Below are 16,025 nucleotides of genomic sequence, written 5' to 3' on the forward strand. Positions count from 1 at the left end.
AGGGGGTTTCCTCAGGGGATAATGGTGACTCTCCTTAGGGTTTTTGTATCAGGTCTGGGTAGCTTTAGTCTGACCAAAAATCAACAGGTGAGTGTGAGATGCAAGGAAACGAACTGCGTGTGCATTGGAGTAAGAGCTAGATCCTCTAGAGAAAATGGCATCAGCCTTTAGAATATGTAACTCCAACCTTTGTGCCAGGGGGTGTCGGGCAGGAGCTGCTCACCTTTGTGGTCTCATAACCTCTGCCTTTAAAGAGCATTATGGTAACTCCTGAGAGCATGGAATAAAACATGGAAAGAGCAGTCAAGGCATACTGGAGCTATAAAATGACACCTCTCATCACTTCAGCCTGTGAAACACAGGATTCTCAATGCCATTCTATGGAAGTCGATAGAATTTTTCTCTTGGAGTAGTAGTGGTGTTGGAAGAACACCTCAGGGCGAGAGCAAATGGTTCATTACTTACACAGCTTCCTTTTCAGAAGTCACCGATGTACATACAGAGTCTATTAACGTGGTTTACCAAGCTTTTCTGTTGTCTGTTTTGCTCTCGCGGCCACAGGCTCTAATGCTCAATCTACAAATGGTGGTAAATCCGTGAGTTTGAGGGGATGTGTTTAAGTCCTCCGTGCAGTACGTCAGGATTGCGTAATCTGTTGGCTGTCCCCTTTTTATGTAATGTATGTTTGGAGTTGGGTTTAAAACACACAAATGTTTTTTTTTCCCACTGCGTGCTTCTCTCAGATAGTTCGTGTTTGTCTCTCCGTTGCCCTCTGGAGTTAAAACCCTGCAAGACACCGGTTTGATGGCTGGAGCCCGCTGGCTGGTGCGTATTTCTCTCTTAACAACAGTCTCTGCCACACCTCAGGACGTGTTCTTCTCCAGGTGAGTTGTGTGGAGTGTTAGGCTGCTGCTGGAGTTTCTGCTTCCTCCTGGTGTGGAGGTGAGAGCACCCTGGACCAGTGAATTCCATCAACATCCAAAATGAACTTCTGAAAAACTTAATAATACATTAACTTCTTCTGTAACACATTAACTTCTATTGTGTAAAACTGTTGGTTTTGAAACTCATTTCAGAACTTGAGCTGTTTGATTCTCTTAACCAAAGTGTGTGTGTGTGTGTGTGTGTGTGTGTGTGTAGAAATATTTCCATGATCTTTTTCGGCAGTGCCTGTTTTTAGGGAAGAAAAAGGGAAGGAGGTAAAAATATAGGTTGATGTAAGGTTGTAATGTGATCAGTTTGTGGTGGAATTGTTTATTTCACAACCTTATATTTGTACCCTATAACCTAAAAATGCCACTGATCCTTTAGGCCCCTCGTGTGCTTACTCCAGCTGCAGCCCCTGGTGAACACGGCTGGGTGCTGCTCCCCTCAGAGCCCTCGTGCTGGTGCTGTTAGTGATCCCCCTCCTCAGCTGTTGCAGGCAGTATAGCTCCATTAACTCATCTGGCTCTCTGCCATTGCACCCAGTGACTGGTTGGTGACATTCAATACTCAAGCAGCATAAACCAAATGCTGCTGTCTTAACTCCAGTGGATTTAAGGGGGAAGAGAGGAGTCCCCATGTTCTCTGTGGTGATACCTGTAGAGCAGTTAGTTACCCTATTTCCATTAAATCCAGCGTTGGTGGATGTAGCCAGCAGAAGCTACTACTTAAAACCACTTTGAGCTGCATTGCAGAAGCCACTGCAGTGATTAAGATAACAAATTAGCCAGATAATTAATGCTGGACTGAAACCCCTGATGCAAAGCCACTTCTGTTAAATGCTCTTGAGCTTTTCACCTGGCAGATGGACACTGGCTGGGGTGATGCTGTGTTTCTGAGACGTGTGAAGGATGAGGAGGTGGAGGATGTGCCTGCTGGGCTCGGCAGTGTTGTGGAGGGGCCGCAATGACTGACAGGCTGCCCTGGCTCAGTTATCACAGTGCTGATGCTGTCTCTTGTAAAGGTACAGTACTGTGATAACTGAAGGATGGCAGCCATCTGAGCTTCTCGGAGCCCCATGGATGCACGTACGGCGCAGCAGCGTCCTCCTGAAGCAGAGTGTGCTCATTTTAAATGTACCCCTTTGCATAAAAGTAAAAGGTTAATGTTGTCTTTGAATAAAATATTGGACTTCATTGAGAGTTTGCCTGGTAACTGACTGCTTTGCCTTGGAAGAAGCCTTCCAAAAGTGGTGTGCTTTGGAGATCTTCAAAAATGGTTCAGAAAGCAGGGCCCTGTGCAGCACAGTGGAGTATTGAAGAGCGGAGGGGTGGGTCAGTGGGTGAATCTTGGTACCAGAGCAAATGGAAACAACTGTAGCAGTACAGAAAATAAAGCCTTTTTAAGATAATCTTTAATGCATCTTGTTAAAAATACCATGAGCTTGGCTAGCTTGTTTCCTAACCCGTTTTCATGTGTCTCAATACATGGCAATCCCAAGCACAGCTACAGGCTGGGTGGAAGGTGGATGGAGCTGCCCTGAGGAGAAGGGCTTGGGTGTGTTGGTCAACGAGAAGCTCCCCATGAGCCAGCTTCAGTGTATGCTTGAGCCCAGAGCTGCCCCATGTGCTGGGCTGCACCCCCAGAGCGTGAGCAGCAGCTCAGGGAGGGGATCCTACCCCTCTGCTGTGCTCTAGGGAGACCTTAGAGCAGCCTCAGTGCCTAAAGGGGCCCCAGGAAACCTGGAGAGGGGCTTTGGACAAGGGCCTGTAGGGACAGGCCAAGGGGAACGGCTTGAACCTGCCAGAGGGGAGACTGAGATGAGCTCTTAGGCAGAAGCTCTTCCCTGTGAGGGTGCTGAGGCGCTGGCACAGGGTGCCCAGAGAAGCTGTGGCTGCCCCATCCCTGGCAGTGTTCAAGGCCAGGCTGGACACAGGGGCTTGGAGCAAGCTGCTCTAGTGGAAGGGGTCCCTGCCCATGGCAGGGGTTGGAGCTGGAGGAGCTTTAAGGTCCCTTCCAACACAAACCATTTTTAAGAATTTCTATGAAATAGGTGGTCGGGAACGGGCTATTTCAGCCTGGTGAGGACGGTGCAGCGGGAGATAGCAATGCATCTGGTACTGTCCCTTGCAGGGTTTGCTTGGGCTTCTCTGCCCCAGTGAGGGACAGACTGCAGCCTTCCTGGGTCATTTCCGTAACGATGTTATTTAAACGTCCAGAAAAGACGAGGTTTCTCGGGGGACTTGCTCTTGGTCGAGGTTGGTCTTATTTTTGTGCCATGTGAATTAAATGATGTGGGAGTGGGGGCCGGGCTGCAGTGCTGGAGCTTGACAGCAGAGGGGCCCAGCGGGCCAGATTGTGTTGGGGAGTGTGAAATCCGAGGGGTTTTGTGTAAAATAAGCAGACTTGTTACTGCAGTGCCTGTTCCCCAGATCCCCCTCATCCCAGGAAGCGGATGGCCCTCAGGCTGCCGACGCTGATGCAGCGGCCTCCAAAGGTCCCAATTAATTCTTGGTACCAACATTAAGTGTGGTCATTGACCTGGTGGTGTTTAGGAATACTCTTCCTTCTGGAGTCGATGATTCGTGGCTGTCCAGGGCTTTGCCCTGTGCTTCCCTGCGCAGCCGTGGCTGCTCTGGGGAGAGAATGGGGATTAGCTCAATCAGTGCTCTGCTCCAGCATGGCAATTAGATGGGTTATGTTATTCCTCTGATCTTTACTGGAAGGGATCTGCCAGACAGTGCTGTTGGCGATGTCTGAGGGCCCAGACGGGGTCAGTGCTGTGCAGCTCTGATGGAACGTTTGCCAGCGTGCGCCATTTAACAGGGGAAATTGTTACTGCTGTTGTGATAGTGGCTTGAGCCTGCGTCTGGAGGAGGGTTCTGGTGCACTAGATACTGCACGTGATAGAAAAGACATCCTGCTACCAAGCGTTTAAGTTCTAGATGGATTAAAATCTGAGCAGAGTCAACCCTCAGCTTCTTCCCTGCCTCTTTCCAAAGCTAGCAGGGACTTCCCAGGGCAGGAGTATGCTCATCCTAAAAATGAGAGATGGCCATCTCCCATGGCTGCAGCCATTCCTCACTGTACAACAGCAGCTCCTCTTCCAGGTGCTGTGCTAGGCTCCTGTTTTGGTTATGGGATGAATGGGAGAGAAGAGGAGCTGTGGGATCTTGGGAGTGGGAGCATTTGTAAGCTTCCAGGCTGGCCAGGGCTCAATTTCATCTCTTTGTACCTATTTCTGCTGTTGTTTTAGGATCCAGCAGGTGCTCAGGAAACGTTCATCCCCTTTTCTGGGAGAAAGGCAGGCAGCAATGGAGTTTGGAGCTGGAAGTAACGTGGTGTTCAGCCATGTCCTCCCTCCTTCCCATAGGAAGTGAGGGCACTGCTCAGAGGCAGATAGGTTTGTTATGGACCAGGTCCTCACCTACCAAGCCTAGGGTCGGATTTGAGGGTTAATGATGAACCTGGCTGGCTGAGAGGGACGTGCAGCAGAGCTGCTCACTGTGTGCTGGAGCACACATTGGGTGCTGGTGAAAGAGCAAAGAGCCTGTTCAAATGACATGTGCCTCTGGCTTCAGGCTGTGCTTCTCATTTCCTGTTACAAGTACAGCTCCCAGCTCTGGCATGGGACAGGAACTGAAACACTGTCTGTGCCTGAAAACAACACCTCTCCAACAAGGTTTACTGGGAGCCTTGGTCTTCCTCTCAGGCTGAGCGGATGGAGAGTCCATCTCTTCTTCCTGTGGCTTCCTACTGATATGATAATGGGACAGACTTCTTATAAATACGGGTGGGTTTGCTATGTCTAAATATTGCTGCATGCAAGCAATGCAACTATCAAGTCTTTTTTGGCAGTGGAGCACTTCCTCCCACAAAGGATGTTAAAGCGGAGATGTAAACAACATGCACGCAGTGATACATCCCATCGCTGTCTGCTCAGAAGGAAGCTCTCTCTGAGGCCCGTCCGTTTTCTGATAAAGCTTTCTGTAATGGATGGGTTTGATCCCAAGACAAGGCAGCTCGCTCGTGACACGTCCCTGCTGTCATTCCAGATGGATTTGTTCTAACCCGGTGGTTCTCGGGCTGTTTCATCAGGAAAGTCCCTTTTCCCATCTGGAGGCTGTCTCCTTCCCACCCACGTTCTGCATGAGGAGTGCAGGAGCGCTGCTCCTGTGACATCTCCTTGGGGCTATAGATCTGCAGACAAGGGTGGCTGTTCTGTTCCTGGCTTTCATCCACAAATTCTCCTTTTAAGGGCCCCGAGCAAGCTGGCCAGCTGCTGTCAGGATAAAAGACTTCCATTGTGAGCCTGCACTCAGCCTTGACACCAGGTGAGGATGTTGCCTTTCCCCAGTGTTCTGGTTTTTAAAGGCTTTGACTTGTGTGACTGTTCAGCGTGAAGCATCCATACTAAAAAGCCTCAGTTTAGCAGCACTAAAATAGAAAGGATCCTTCCCAGCAGAGTTTCAAGCACACACGGGTGTTGTTTCAAAGTCCAGCGGTGCCCCATGGGAATCAGGCTGTTTTAATGACTGTTCATTCAGATCCTCTCTGGCTAGTGCAGAGCACTTGACCTTGAACTTAAACATCTTGCTTAAACATCTTTACAAATCAAGTAGCCCAACTGCAGTGTCTCAATATGTGCACATATTAGATGTACCAGAATGTAACTCAGTTTTGGGTCAGGTTAGGCAATTCCTGAATGTGCTGGTTTGGGCTGGGGTGGAGTTAGTTGTCTTCATAGTAGCTGATATGGGGCTGTATTTTGGATCTGTGGTGAAAACAGCATTACTGATGGAGAGATGTTTTCATTATTGCTGAGCAGTGCTTACACTGAGTCGAGACATGGAGTCTGCTCCCCACACCGCCCACCAGCGAGTAGGCTGGGGCTACGCGAGGAGTGGGGAGGGCACACAGCCAGACAGCTAATCCCAGTTGACCCAAGGGATATTCCAGACCACAGGACACCCTGCTCAGCATATAAAACTGGGTAAAGAAGGAGAAAGGCATTTGTGCTCTCAAGTCACCATGACTTGTGAAGGAGATCTGCTTTCCTGATGGCTGAACAGCAATCTGTCAATGGGAAGTGGTGAATGAATTCCTTGTGCACAGCTTTTGCTTTTCCTGCTCTAGTGGAAGGTGTCCCTGCCCATGGCAGGGGGATTGGAACTGGATGAGCTTTAAGGTCCCTTCCAACCCAAACCATTCTATGGTTCTATGATTATCTCAACCCATGAGATTTCTCACTTTTACCCTTCCGATTCACTTCCCCATCCCACCAGCGGAGACAGTGAGCAGCTGTGTGGTGCTCAGTTGCTGGCTGGGGTTAAACCACAGCCCTGAAGATGACCCCGGAGATGCTGGACAAAGCAGAATGGACAAAAACAAGTTGAAGACTTTGGTGCAGCCTGTGTGATCAGAAATGCCACCAGCTCAGCCATGCAACATCATTTACCATCAGATGTGGAGGTATTTTCTTGGCATGCCAGCTCCAAACACTGCTGTTAGAGCACCCTGCCTGCAAAATATCATGAGCTTCACAAGAATTCATTCATTACAAATATGCTCAGCTCAGCTGTGGTATTAGCTTCACTGTCTCAGAGTCAGGTGAGATCAGTGTGTGATTATGTTCTCACTCCTTTTTCCGGGCGAGGGGTCCTTTCCCACTCAGTGCAAATGCTGTGGAGGAGCAGTAATGGCCTTTACACGTGCCTGTTACCGTGAAAAGCAGTCTGCAGAAGTACTGTGTGATCAGGGGATGACACCACCATTTCTCCTTCCTGCATAAACTGTTTCCGACTGTATCTCACATTTAGGAGATAGTGACTAGCTGAGTTGTTGGATAATACATGAACCCCATGTTGTTGTCATTCGCTTGATTCACAAAGGGAAAATGTGACTTTAATTGATGCCTGACTGGGGACAAAACCACTCCTTGAGAACGGAGTGTTTCGGTGTGGGGCAGTGTCAGAGTTACCTCTGTCATTGCTGTATTCAGACACATGAGAAAGGCAGGATTGTGCAACTTGGTACATAATTTGCTCTTCATAACGTTTCACAGGAGCAGGAGAGGAGCGTGGATCTATGTGTGGGTTAATAAACCCTTACATGAGATCACGTATTTAAGTTGGGCTACTGTTACAAGCTTTCTGGGACCTAACACTGCTGGAGCCAGAGGAGAGACTCCTCTTGACTCCAGAGGGCTTTGGCTCAGACTTGTACTTCAGATCATAGGCAAACTTCTGATCCCAATCTTAAGCTCCCCATTCACTTCAAGAGGACAAGAGCTGCACTTTGTCTGGGTTTTATTTGGTACGCAGGGATGTATGTCTGACACTGGAAACAGCCTCATGCAACTGTAGCAGAGAACAGGGTAAAAAAGAGTGTGAGGCCACTCGGGAGGGAAGCAGGTCTTGGTTTGGGTGGTTCCCTGGATGTTCTGAAATTGGACACTGCAGCCCCAACCGTAGCTCAGGACAGGTCAGTCCCCAGTGCTGTGCACACATGGTCTCCTTAAATTAAGGCAAAATCATTAAGGTTTGGTGCTGTGCTGCTGCCGGTCAGTACTGAGAAGCTGTGGCTGCCCCATCCCTGGCAGTGTTCAAGGCCAGGTTGGACACAGGGGCTTGGAGCAAGCTGCTCTAGTGGAAGGGGTCCCTGCCCTTGGCAGGGGTTGGAACTGGGTGAGCTTTAAGGCCCCTTCCAATATAAACCATTCTATAATTCTGTTGCCAAGGGAGCACAGCAGTTATGGGGAGGCAGCTTGTGGTGCAGGAGGGGAGGAGAAGGCAGGTGGTATCAGCACTCCCTCTGCTACAGTTTGCTGCCTCCTCCCTGCAGTGAATGTGAGAGCTTGCTATCGACTGCCCTCCATTTTAATTAACTCCAGGAGCAGGCAAAGTACACTGAATAATTCAAGAGGGACATGTGTTTAAACACTTGCAAAGCTTCAGATTCCACCTGCCTAAAAATCAGTCTGTGAGAGAGCAAATGGTTCCTGGTGAGGTGGTGGTGGGTGGACAGCAGAGTTATGGATCACATCCCAACACCTTTGTGTTGCTCCAGCCAAGAAGATGCCATCTGTGGCTCCCATTCTTGCTGCTGGGACAAACTGGGGCTGATGGTGGTAGAAAGTTCATGGCAGTCAAGGGCTGCACACGCAAGGGCAACACCAGCACAGGTAGTTCTGGCCTGGGGGCAGAAAGAGCTCATAGCACAGAGTTTTGGAGAAGGGGCTGGTAGGGAAGTAGGTGAGGCCAGTAACAGGGCTCAACATCAGCAGTTTTAATGGTTACTCTGAAGTTACAGGGGTAGTGGTTTTCCATAACTGGGAGTTTCACCTCCTGCACTTGTTTTCTCATAAAGAGAACATGACTTTAACAAAAACACACAAGCAAAACCATGAGCACACAGATGCCCTTTAGGGTCAAGCGTTTTGGAGCTCCAGAGCAGAAGTGATCCTTCCAGAGGGAAGTGGATGAGGAGGAGTCAGTACCTTTCCTGTGGAAGCTCACTGATAAAGGCTGCACCGGTTTAGATGGGCACGGATCAGTAGGGACACCATGAGAGGCTCCATATCCGTGTTTCTGATGCGTGGCTGGGTTACCTGCTGATCTGGTGTATTCCATATGCAAGCAACTTCCTTAAACCTGTTGGCTTCATGTTCCCAGGGTGATAAAGAGTCACATGTTTGTTTCAGAACAATTTCCACCCAGGGCAGAACAACAGCATCTCAAGGCAACATGTGATGCTGCCCCTCCAGCATCCAGAGATTTGCTGCATCCTGCTTTGAAATGCATTGCTCTGGGGGACCCTGAAAATGAACATTTGCTAACGAAGGCTAATTAATGTTGGGTGTAAAAGTGACATGCTGCTGCAGTTGCACTTGCCTTCTCATTAGAGGAAAACTCATTTTATTCACAATCCACAGTGGGTGTTTTAGCTGATAATTTATTAGAGGAACACAGTATCTGTGTGGTTCCTTCTTAGTCTAAGGATTTTTCACTTCTTCACCCCTTTAGCTCAGCTAAGTTAAAGGAAATGTGCCACAGCCTTCTAAAACAATCACATGAAATACAGTGTTTCACTTAAGAGGAAATGAGGAAAAACAGTTACATAAAAATGGGAGAAAAATATTGCTTTTCACCTCCACAGGTTTCATGGAATGAAGTGGCAACATCAGCTATTTTCATCAGGTACATTGCAACCTGAGTGCTTTCAGTCCATTTGAACCCCATAGCTAGCAATATCCAAATGCACTGTAACCGTTACTCTCTCGCTGTAGGCTGTGCCATTCCGATGCAACCCTTGCTCTGACAGATCACTGACATCTTTCATTTTTCTCTTCCCATTCCCTCTCACAACAGCGCCATGGTCCTGCTGAATCCGTGAGGCACATGGTTAAGCAGCACAACAGGGTGAAGGCAAAGGCAGGGGCACTAAGCTGCTGATGGTGATACTACTCATCCTTAATGGGCTTGGGAAGAAGTCCACATTTCTTCGGGTCTGGAGTTTGCTTGCCCTCCTGGTTGTATTTCTATACCCTCTGTGCCATTATGAGCAATGTGATCTTAATTCTCTATCTCCGGGCAATGGAGGGAGGAGGAATATAGCAAACCCCACATAAAAAAAAAAAATGCTGTTTTTTAACACAGACCAGGGAAATGGAGTTCCCAAAGAGAACATGAGAAAAGCAGGAGTGACAGAATGTGCTTTGGAAGCTGGCCAAGCAGGGCTGTATATCCTGGCTGCTAGTCACTTGTTAAAGATCCCAGGCATGCTGCATGCTCCATGTTACGTGTGTTCTCCTGAGACAGGGGCACCTAGATGCAGGACACTGACCTGAGAATTGCCCCCAGCCATGTAAACAAGCTCTGGGATCTGTGGAACGTGAGGGATGTGAATCAGTGGGCATCATTCCAGAGGGGTGAATGCTTTGGTGACAAATGTGTGTTTCCAACCCTAAAACTTGAACTAGAATTAAAGCCAACATTAGTTATTGCTCTGGTTGAGGTCAGTCTCCGCTTTGTCCTTCCCCTCCAGTTCCAGTTAGTGCCAGACTCGTCCTTATAAAAGCCAGCTGTTGCACATGTAGCTTTTCTGGGGTTTACATATATATCATATGTATTTATATATATGGAACTAGTATATAAGCAAGTGTGTCTAGCTCTAGTGGTATGGCTGGCAGGCAGCCAGGCAGCAAGTGGGTACATGTGAACTGTGCCAGCGCCAAACTCATCCTTCTGGAGATGGCTGTGCTGGAAAATAGATGAGCTGAAGAAAATGCATTTAAGGATCTGGGCAGTATTGATCTGACTTTCTGTCTTTTATTAGTCTGCTTAAAGCACAATAAAAAGTCACTAACCAAATTTGACTTCAGTGGAGGGGGGGTCAGAAGTGGATTTGGAGCTGGCCACCATCACCACCCTGCTCCATTATGTCTCAGTGCAATGATGGCTGAGACAAGAAGCCAGGGCTGGAGCAGCTCTGCTCTGGAGCCAGGCTGAGAGAGCTGGGCTGGGGCAGCCTGGAGAAGAGAAGGCTCCTGAAGGGGAGACCTGAGAGCAGCTCCAGTGCCTGAAGGGGCTGCAGGGAACCTGGAGCGGGGCTTTGGACAAGGGATGTAGGGACAGGCCAAGGGGAATGGCTTTGACCTGCCAGAGGGGAGACTGAGATGAGCTCTTAGGCAGAAGCTCTTCCCTGTGAGGGTGCTGAGGCGCTGGCACAGGGTGCCCAGAGAAGCTGTGGCTGCCCCATCCCTGGCAGCCCTTTAGGGTTCCTTCCAACCCAAACCAGCCTGGGAATCTATGATTTAGGCTGCACTGGTTGCAGTGTGCCAGCTGCCAGCCCACAGGCACTGGTGTAACTCCATCCTTTGCAACTGCTCTACAGCTTTTTACACAAGCAGTGTTTCTGGTGCACAACAACTGAACATAAGGTATATTTTTCAGTAGAGAAATTTGGGGGAGAAAAAAAAATGCTGTTGTTTTGGCTTGTTAAGAGAACAATGAAGAACCAGAAAACTGGCAATGAGAAAACAGCCGAGGAAGGCAAGCAGCAACATGAACATGCCTGATGCAGGACGGCATCAGCATCTCTACTCTCCCAAGCCTGGAGCACAGCAAGCGAACTCCATCCCCCTGGGCAGTGAAGCTGGGAAATAGAGCTCCGTGTTACGCCTCCTCCACACTGCTCTGCCAGCCTGCTTCAGCCCCGTGCAGGAAATCCCCCTGCAGCTTGGCCTCCTCCAGCAGCTGCCACGGCACCCTCAGAACAAGCACTGCTTTGGATGGCCAGAATTTAATCATTCCTTTGCAAAGTAAATTTGGAATAGTGACAGGAAGGACCTCTCCTTCCCCAGGCTGAGAGATTATTGGAAACCCCTCTTGGTTTAAAAAACCCAAAGGGTTTGGCACCATATTTAGTAATAGTTAATTAGGAAGAAGCAATTCACACATTCCTGGTGGCTCAAAATAAACTCTCTCACTTGCTTTTCCAAGCAGAGACAAGCACTCTGAAAACGGTGGCACAAACAGGGGTTCACGCATGTTGTGTGAGCATAGGAAGTTTCAGATAAATTCAGCAACAGATCAGATGAAAGAACTTGTGCACTTGTGTATCTATTTATACAGCTCCGGTGGCAAGTGCCCCCCCTCATCACTGCAGCATCCGGGGGCCTCACAGTCTCTCAGATACTCATAGAAGCTGCCACAGAATACTGGATGGTGATGGTGTGATGGGGAGATACAATGGGGAGGAGGAGGGTGTAGGGTGAAGTCACCCAGCCAGCAAACACCCAATGGGTGGTTTGGAGCACCGAAGGTTGTTGGTGTGTGAGTTCCTTTGCCTGATCCAACTGCGTGCTGCCTGATGGCTGCTCCTTCTGCTCCTGCTTCTTCTGCTCCTTCTTCTCCTTCTTCTCCTCCTGCTCCTCCTGGTCCTGCTGCCTGGCTGCTCCTCCAGCTCCAGCCACAGGGTGAACCAAACCCTGTGTAAGAAAAGATAACTCTTCAGTGAAAAGATCAGTTTTATTGATTTTGAGGCAAAGATGCTCCACTTGCTCTGCCTTGTAACTCCTGCTTTGTTTTTCCTGGGGATAAAAATGGAACGATGTTTTTCTTTGGGGAAAAAAATAATAGTTTGAGAAATCAATTCTAATGTGAGCAGCACTGAATACAGCCTGACACTCTGCAGAAGCATACAAGAGCACCAAGAATTACCCTCAGAATACTTTCTAATGCTATTGCAGTTTAAGGCGTTGCTGGCATTGAAAGTCCGCGGCCCATTTTACACATTACACAGCACCTCTGGCTTCATTACCTCCTCCTGATTTTCACAAGTATGTTTGAGAAGAGCCAGGCTCCAGAAGTACTGCCAAGAACAAATCAATGACAAACTGAAACCACGTAGATAGTGTTAAATCACATTTAGGTAAAGGTCCAGTCAACCCCAGGCTGGTGGTGTTGGTGATTTAAAGCACTTTACCGTATGCAGGGCCCCCCACTGTACCTTGAAATGCCACAAAAAAAAAGGGCTTTTAAACATTTATACTGTTTAAAGTAATGTGGGAACATCCCCATTTCAGAGGCAAAGGTGCAGTTTGGCTTCTGGAAGCTTGAAAATCAAACTGCAGAGCAGGCGAGGAACGGATAATTCCTGCATCCATCCCTGCCCCTCCTTTAAAGAAGGCTACAGGAGAGAATCTGTTTGAATTTGACTTTCAATCCACAAATACCAAGGCAATCATCTGTATTTTGGCCTTTTTTATTGTGGAGGGTATCAGTGCCTCCTGGAAGTTACAAAATAAAGAACACAATAATTCTTCTGCCCCATCACTGCACCCTGGTACAGTACTAATGGGGGAAAGAAAAACTTACTGTGCATCAAAGGCCTTTCTGCAGCTCTTTGAAAGCCCATTCTCTTTATTAGCAAATCCATGTGATAAATTCCTCAGAGAAAGCTACTTTAAAGGCTTCAATGCAAAATGACATCTTCCCCATGGGGCGGTATGTTGTGGTAAAACCAGACTGGTTTGGGTACAGGCGGGAAATCATCCCCTGTTATTAACATAGTTCTTGGAGTAATTTTTAGAAGCGCATTGATCTCCCCCCAGTTACATGTCAGAGAACAGCAAGTAATGTCAGGCACCAGTGTCCTGACATAAAGGAGGAAAAGCAGAAAGCTCACATTGCAGGCAGGACCAGGAGACTGAACACACCATTTCTGTGGGGCTGAATGGGCTGTAGGAGCTCAGCACCATTTTTTAAAGTGAGGTTGTGAGCCTGTAAGAGTTTAATTCTCACCGAAGGACAGAGCCTTTGGGAGCCTGGGTCATTCCTGGGCATGGTCTTGGGCTGTGGGCACCGATTTAGATGGAGGCAGAGGTAAAGCTGCTCTCCCCTGAGCTGCTGCAGCCAGGAGCAGCCCCAGGCTAAGCCCTTTAGGCAATTCTTCAGTCACAGCCACCTCCTTGGCGTTGATTTGCAGCTCTGAGCTTCAGGATTTAAGGACATTCACAGCATCAGTTGCTGTGCTGGGAAACAAACCCTGCCTCTAAATAACAGTAAAGATCTGGTACTTTATTTGGCATGAAAACCCACCAAGAAAACCTGATTTTACCATTATAAAGGCAAAGCTATGGAAAGGGCTAGCAAGAATAAAACCTGGTCTAGTGGAAGGTGTCCCTGCCCTGTCCCAGAGGGTCAGATGATCTTTAAGGTCCCTTCCAACCCAAAGCTTTCTAGGTTCTATGATTCTGATTCTAATCAATGGAACCACATCCTCTGCAGGCAGATCATGGGAAGCAGAGAACAAGAAATGGTGGGACCGGAGAGCTGTGACACAGCCACACATCTGCAGGTTTTGACCTCTCTCCTTTCAACCTCAGGCTCTTTCCTAACCTGAGTTAAGATTACCAGAGTGATAGAAACAGGGTGAGATTCCAGGGCTTTCCCATGCACCCACAGTGCATGGTTAATCCAGACCCAATAATGCCATGCAGCTGAGGAAAAAGGTTAATATGCTGCAAAAGCATCCAAATTATGCTCTGCTGATTCCCCAACTGCTGTGGACACAGGTTAGGTAGCACTGGTTTGTTTCCCCTTGGGAGAGGGGAAAAAAACAATCAATGATTATCTACCTTCAGTTTGTGAACCTCAACCACCCACTATAGAATCATAGCATGTTTTGGGTTGGAGGGACACCTGCCACTAGAGCAGCTTGCTCCAAGCCCCTGTGTCCAACCTGGCCTTGAACACTGCCAGGGATGGGGCAGCCACAGCTTCTCTGGGCACCCTGTGCCAGCGCCTCAGCACCCTCACGGGGAAGAGCTTCTGCCTTGTATCTAACCTGAACTTCCTGTGTTGAAGTTTAAACCCAGACAAGGTTTAAACCTTGTCCTATCACTACAATCTCCGATGAAGAGTTCCTCTTTAACATGCTTGTAGGCCCCTTTCAGACACTGGAAGGCTGCCCATGCACACAAGCGCGCTCGCACGCAGTCAGCTCCCACCTCCCAGCTTCAGTGTGGTAGATGAAAAACTTTGGGTTGATTTCCTAGAGCTTCAAAACTCGCCACTGCTGGGGCACAAGCTGGGGCAGATGAGCTGGGACTGACGACCTGTGTTGGCCTCTGAACACTCTGCAATGGCAATGGGACTTGTACACCCATGCGCTGCCATGCATGAGAAGACCTTGATAAAAAGATGTTATCGGCGTGCTCTGATGAGTCGGAATAACAGAAACCATTATGTTGAAAGGGGGCACCTTCAGCAGAGTATTGGGTTTTTTTACTGACTGGTTCAGCTATTAGACCAATTCTCCCAAAAAGCAGCAGCAGATTGGTTCTTCTTTCAGAATAAAATGCCAAATACGTGTGTGTGGGAAGGGGGAAATCATTTTATTGAATTGAATCATCTTCTAGCTGATAACTTGTGCAGCTTCCTGCGACTTTGAGAAGAGTTTGAAACCACAGTGCAGAAACCCATTTCTCTTCTGTGCAGAGGGGAGAACTGTGTGTGTCTCCTCACCTTGGTGTAATCACCAAGTTGTTTACAACGTCTCATTCATGTCTGTGTGAGGTTAGAGATAGGGTTGTAGGGTTTCTAAAGATGATGGAGTTAAGTCCAGAGGAGGCCATGGAGATGCTGCGAGGGCTGGAGCAGCTCTGCTCTGGAGCCAGGCTGAGAGAGCTGGGCTGGGGCAGCCTGGAGAAGAGAAGGCTCCTGAAGGGGAGACCTGAGAGCAGCTCCAGTGCCTGAAGGGGCTGCAGGAAAGCTGGAGAGGGGCTTGGGACAAGGGATGTAGGGACAGGCCAAGAGGAATGGCTTTAAGCTGCCAGAGGGGAGACTGAGATGAGCTCTTAGGCAGAAGCTCTTCCCTGTGAGGGTGCTGAGGCGCTGGCACAGGGTGCCCAGAGAAGCTGTGGCTGCCCCATCCCTGGCAGTGTTCAAGGCCAGGTTGGACACAGGGGCTTGGAGCAAGCTGCTCTAGTGGAAGGTGTCCCTGCCCGTGGCAGGGGTTGGAGCTGGAGGAGCTTCGAGGTCCTTTCCAACACAAACCAGGCTGGGGTTCTATGATCCAAGTAACACGCCACGGCAGACAATGGAGGTCTGTGGAAACAACCGCTGTGGCCTCAGCTCCGGGGTTGTGAAGACAACCCCCCAGCTTCCGCACTGAGCGGTACCACAACACGTTGGCTGACAGCTGGTTTTAATCACCTGCTAATAACCTGCTGTTAATCGCCCCGGTGCCGACCCCACTCGCTGGTGTTCCCATCTCTCTCCACACCACTCCGGACACAAGCCCATTTTAACCCGGTCCTTCTCCCTGGCTGGGCTCCACCCACGCCACCACCACCTCTTCAGGGCCGGCCCTCCGGGCCTCGGCGGCTTCCGAGGGCCTGAACCGCCTCCGCCGGCAGAGCCCTCAGCGCCGGAGCGAAGCCACCATCCCCGCCCCGGCCCTCGCAGCCCCCTCAGCGCGGAGGCGGCAGCGGGGAGGCACCACCCCCGGGCGGGCCCGGCCCTGCGCATGCTCCACAGGCGGGAGCCGCCGCCGTGCCGGGACCGCCGCCCTGCCGCCGCTCCCGTGGGTTCGCT

At 49.4% G+C, this 16,025-nt stretch overlaps 1 long non-coding RNA gene across 1 annotated transcript; it reads left to right on the top strand.

Moving 5' to 3' along the window:
- The first annotated feature begins 5,183 nt into the window (after nt 1-5,183).
- LOC130593805 (uncharacterized) lies at nt 5,184-6,490 on the top strand. The gene is made up of 2 exons (XR_008970875.1): nt 5,184-5,258; nt 6,210-6,490. It is a non-coding gene; the product is annotated as an uncharacterized LOC130593805 (long non-coding RNA).
- Nucleotides 6,491-16,025: the final 9,535 nt, after the last annotated feature.

The sequence above is a fragment of the Pezoporus wallicus genome, unplaced genomic scaffold (genome assembly GCF_028554395.1).
Source record: "Pezoporus wallicus isolate ANWC-B61680 ecotype Strahan unplaced genomic scaffold, APGP_CSIRO_Pwel_v1 contig_11395, whole genome shotgun sequence".
Taxonomy (NCBI): domain Eukaryota; kingdom Metazoa; phylum Chordata; class Aves; order Psittaciformes; family Psittacidae; genus Pezoporus; species Pezoporus wallicus.